This window comes from Argiope bruennichi, chromosome 2 (genome assembly GCF_947563725.1).
Source record: "Argiope bruennichi chromosome 2, qqArgBrue1.1, whole genome shotgun sequence".
NCBI lineage: Eukaryota > Metazoa > Arthropoda > Arachnida > Araneae > Araneidae > Argiope > Argiope bruennichi.
The window spans coordinates 18831957-18837986 of record NC_079152.1 but is presented as its reverse complement, the minus strand read 5'-3'; the positions used below and the strand labels follow the sequence as shown (position 1 = coordinate 18837986).

Below are 6030 nucleotides of genomic sequence, written 5' to 3'. Positions count from 1 at the left end.
AATGCGTAACCCGCGCGTAGTAACAGTCAGTAAATGGTGAGTTGCGCGCGCATTCCATTCATAAAAAAATTACGACTCTTTTTTTATATATATAATTTTACTTATTTATTTTGCAATAAAACTTGTTACTGTTCAGAAAGTTTTTATATTCAAGAACTGTTATTAAATTTTTATGTCATAAATAGCTATGGCTTTGTTCGTTGCTTCTTTTGGCGCCGTTTTTTATTACAATTTTTTATGGCTTTTTTTTATTTTAAGAAAGATCTCTAATAATCTAGTTACTGTTCATTTTATCGAATGATACAAATGAACCTTCATAGACTTTTCCCATCTCCATTAGAAGGAAAAAAATTGCTTATTGTCTCAAACTTTTTAAGTCTTTTAATAATACCGTGGAATTTTGCTGAAATTTTTTTGAAATTTGCGTTTCAATGTTTTTATCATCCTTTAACGTTTAAAAAAAAAGTTATTTAGAGAATATAATTAGGATTCCTTTTCTATTCACAGATGAAGTGATACGACAAAATAACACGTATCCCTTAATGTTTAATGATTTGTTATTGTTTTATTATAAAGATCATTATTTGTTTATATATATATATATATATATATATATATATATATATATATATATATATATATATATATATTATAATTTAGAAATTTCTAACAAATATGTTGAAACGTTTTTGTGAAATTTTATTGTTCTGAAGATACATTGATAAGGATATATTAATTAATATATTTTTAATTTACAGTGTCTATAGAGAACCTCCCCACCCTCCTTTTAAAAAAAATATTTATTTGTGGATGTATGTGTTTGCAGTTTCCTGCCATTTAGTTAAAAAAAATTTAATATGTAATCTTATTTTCGTTATGAAGCGTTTTCCCTTGCATGCTTTTTTATTCTTCTTATTTGTGCATTGAGTGTGTGTGTTGTCGAGCGACAGGACAGATAGTTTGATTTACATACTCACATGTAAACATACAAGATAAACCGTCAAAATTTCAAAAAGATATACTTTGTAAAGTGAGAATTGCATCTCTGAGTGACATTTTTTTTCCCTCTCTCTCTCTCTCGTTGTGTGTTGTGACTTATGGCACTTTATAAGCGCGCTGACAGTTATCTGTCAGCGATTGAAGCCAAGTGAGAGTCTCTTGTTTTTTCAGTAGCGCCAACTAAAGCCAAGAATACGACTTAGCTGCTCACATGTCACAACCCTTTTTACGGGGGGGGGGAGGGCTTCATTCATGCATTTCATTCATTCATCCACAGATCGTAATTTAGACCTGAAACAGAGAACGATCATCTCTGAACTAGTGTTTAGTACCGAACAAAATGTACGCATATATTTTCTTAACACTCTTAATTTACAATTGTATCAGCACTGCGAGGTTGTCTTAATAAGAGCTCTGTATTTGTAGGCGTGGTCATTGGTCATAAAATTGGACATTAATTCGGTAGAGGTCTACATGAGTTTTCTGTGTATATTTACCTAAAAAAAAAAGGAGAGTTATTTTTATACTTTAAATATTGTAGTAGTTTGGAACATTTTAGATTATTGAAACTCATAATTTGTGTGCTGCATTGTGTAAGTAAGAAACAAGTTGCTATTTTAATTTCTTGAATTTTTTTTTTTTTTTTTAAAGTTGTTTTGAAGCAGAAGCGATCTAAATAAAAAGAAAGAAAAGTTTTTATTTATAAGTATTACTGAATGGTATTTGTCATTCATTATTTGCAGATATTTTTTTAATTCTTGAATTGATTAATTATTAAATTTATTTCATTAGTTCTGTGCATAGAGCGTGCATGCTTTAAGCATGCACAGTTAAGTATTCTTAAGTATTTGAATGCTTACAAAATTTCTTTAAACAAAAGTTAAAAGTTTTTTAATTCTGACACAGCTTATTTTTTGCACGTTTGATAAAAATATAAATTGACCATTTTTTTCTGAACTTCAATGAAATTCATATTTTAATATAAAAATGAAAAGTATAGATAATATGTTTTGCTATTAATTTTATAATTTTTTATTTAGATTTATTAATCCTCATAGAGTTATGTTAGAGTGAATATTTTACTAACAAGGAAAATATATTCAATTCTGGCTTTTCAAAAATGAAAGGGTTTTTTTTTTTCTGTTATAAATCTGATTAAACTTTTTTGAATTTTAATTGGATGTATTTATTTGTAAGCTCAATAAATTTATAAGACAATTCATGTCAAAAAAATAATAAAAGAACAGAATTGTACTTCTGAGTATCTTGTTATTTTCGATAAAAAAAAAATTCAGAAGCAATTTTTACCCTCAGTTTTTTTAACATCATATATCTCGAGTAAAATTATTTCATAAACAACTTCCTGAAAAAATGAAGAAAGAACGTGATTAAAATTGCTTACGAGTGGAAATGCTTAATAATGTCATCGCTCTTAAGATGAAAAGGTTAATCATCTATTTGGTATGGTGCTATCTTTTATCTGCATTCTCTCTTTTTTTTTTCATTAAATGCCTTTCATTCGTAGGATGGTGCTTAGTTTATTCATATTGAAGTAGGTATTTCAGTATTTATTTATCATTTCATCATCTGAGATATTTGAGCCTCCGTGCGTGTTTTCCTATGTGTGAAAGCTTTTATCTTGGGAAGTTAAGAAATTTAACTTTATGCAATAGCCCGAGTTACTGGAAGAGAAATGGGTGGTTTTAATCACGTTTTATGCGGCAACAATATGCTTACTTCATTTTCTTAGCATTTGATTAGTGATATAGAAAAATATCTGTATTTTGCTGTTTTGAATCATTGTTGCGTTTTATTTATCCATTTTGTAATTTATTTCTAGAAGAAAGAAAATGTGTTTTTCGCCCCATTTAAACTGGATTGTTTTCAAACACATTGTGAATGAAATTTAAAGATTGGTCGTATACCCATCAAAATTCATAAGAATAATAAAAACTTTTCTTTTATTTGTATGTAATAAACTGTAATAATATTTAAAAGCACAATTACAAATAGAAACATGTGCTTAAAATTAATTTTAATACTTCTCTTAGTGGGAATGAGATAAAATGTATTTTGAAAATGGAACAAATTTCATTGCCAAACAATTTTGTCGCCAATTTATATGTTACTAGAAGTAATTTCCATACCCATTATATAATCTCTCTCTCTCTCTCTCTCTCTCTCTCTATATATATATATATATATATATATATATATATATATATATATATATATATATATATATATAAAGAATTATCAGATATTTAGTTTATGATAATATTTTATTGTAGCTATCTGGGCTTTTATTTTCGGTTCCTTGGTAACAAATAGATGCTACCTAGGATATATATATATATATATATATATATATATATATATATATATATATATATATATATATATATACGTAATGATATTTTAATTCTAATTTCAATTTAATTCATTTTCATCTTAATTTAGCCCATCGTAACTTCATTCTAAAATATTCTCTTATTTCGTGATCCAATTCCACTTTCGGTTTAATTAATCCCTTTGTTAAAATAATGCGCCATCAGTACTACGTATCAAATGAAAGTGATACTTTTCGTTCCCCTTGAAAAGGTGTCAAAGGTCTCACGTGCATTGAATGGGCGCTTGGTCCGAAATCATATGTTATATAAGACTAGTGATCATTTGTTCGTCCCTTTATTTGCCTTCTGCTTTTGTGCCGCGCTGCGCCTTCTTGTAAATAATCATGTTTTAAACTTGGAAGAGAATAAAACGAAATTAAAAATACATCTCGTCTACGTCTTCAAACCTGCACTCTGCTTCAACCAAAAATATGTTACATATTATTTAATATTTGTTTAACTCTCTACGCTTTGTAGCTATTGTGTTAATTTATATTCGAACAGCCGGACAGACAGACTTCTGAACAGATTTGATATGAAGATACCAAATTGCAGCCGTCCGGCTCAAAGCGTTTTTAAGTTATCTTTGTCACAGATGGACAGACATATATTTTTTAAAATGTGTTTTTTTAACTCAGGAAAGTCTAAAACATCGAGATTTGTCAAAATCGCAAGTTCAAATTCTTTGACAATTACTATTCTTTTTCAATACTTCGTATACCGAAGTCTTAGTAAATATCAAAATGTTTTATTGTGCCATAATGTGATTATATTTCTAGAATTTTGCTTTGAAGAAATCACTTGAAACATTTTAAAAATGAAAATAAAGAAAATTTCCGCAAAGTGATAAAATAATATTCCACTTTTTAAAACCATGAAATAAACCGATGTGGATTAATTCTTCATACTAAACAAAGATACTTTTACTGGTTATTATTATCTTGTATTTTGCTTCTAATTGTATTGTTTTGAAATATTCTAATTGCATTTTCCAGTGAATTATATTCTTTTGTCTGCTTTGCCTATTTCTATTTGTGAAAAATAATTCTTAAAATCCTTTTTCAGTCTTAGATGAAGACGAATGAATCGTTTCATGAAATGTAATTTATCATTTATCATATTTTTTTAAAAAAATCATTTCCTGTTAAAGACTGAAATACGTTTATTGAATGAATTAAAGAAAACACTAGTAGCTGAAAATGAAATAAAGTTTAAAAAATAAATTGGATAATCAGTAGACACTCCCTAGAGCCATGCTTAAAATACCGTTACACATCTTTTTACTTTTTTTAAATCGTCTGTGCAAACCACAAAAGATCTTCTGATAGTAGCTGAATATTTCAATGGCATGAAGTGGTAAACCTCATAAATACTTACAAAAGCTGTTCATCTTCTGATATCCTGCTTTTGTATTATTTTTCATTTTAACGCACTTTATTTTGCCTTTTCCATGTCTCATTTTGGACTGTACATGACATTTTTTTTTTAATTCTAACGTTTAAATGAAATGATACTTTTAATTCTGCTTCCACTAACATTATAATGTTTCGTTTATTCTAATTTTTGAAATTGTGAGAATGTTGACTAGCTGCCTGAGAGATAATATCGAATGTGCAAATGAAAATACAGAGTGATTTATACGCAGTTTTCCTATCAGTTAACCGCATTTCCATCAGTTAACCAGTTCATAGTTGGCTGGTTCCTCTTTTCCGTTGTATGCAATTTTGTCTGTATTTTTTTAAAGATCTCGTTTAAATAAAATTAGGCTTTATTTTCTATGGCTCATATGACAATGAATCGATAATTCGTATATATATACAAACGTATTAGAATCAAGTTAATAGGAAAATCAAATAAAAATTAAACCAAAAAAATTATAAAAAAGAATCCGGCCTGAAGACTTTCTCAAGGGTCACCCTCAGGCAGGGATTCAAAGAAAAGGATTTTTTCTGTGAGGAAATGCAGACATTTGTCTAATAATGATTCCTCGTGACCCGAAAATCCCCTGAAATTATGCCCAAGAGATATACCATTTTAACAGAAAGGAAAATACAAAACAACAAATTAGAAGAAAATAACCACTACAAAGTAAAAATACAATTACAAAAATAACAATAAAAACAAAAAATAGCACTAAAGGAAAAAACGAAAAGGTCAGAACATACCATCAACAGTCAAGGAAATTTTAAGCTATCGATTGTGATTCCCGCTTTTTAAAAAACTAACGGTAAATTATGTAAACAAATGTAGGCTCCCAGCGCCATCTATTGAGTGACCTAATATGCAAGGAAAGTTCTATTTTTATTTAAGCCAAAGGATTAATCCCAAACCATACCAGAATATATATATATATATATATATATATATATATATATATATATATATATATTCTGTTTTTAGCAAATTTAAACTTGTTGAAAACTTGCATGAACATTGTCATAAGTTTCAGTGGAAGACCCATTTAGATATAAAGAAAATTTAATTCATAGAGAAAATAGACTTCTTTATGGGGTCCTTTGTAATAATAAATGGTTATTGGTTATTTTTGCTAGGAAATAAGAATTATATATACTTTTTAATGAAAATGAGAATTACAAGTTTTAATATTTAGTTATTTGTCAGTTTTTCTGTCACGCCTACT

The 6030-nt window shown here is 27.8% G+C and overlaps 1 protein-coding gene across 3 annotated transcripts in view; it reads left to right on the top strand.

Moving 5' to 3' along the window:
• Window positions 1-6030, top strand: part of LOC129989732 (elongation factor-like GTPase 1) — a 171395-nt gene that overhangs the window by 120229 nt on the left and 45136 nt on the right. The gene's annotated exons all lie outside the window — the stretch shown is intronic.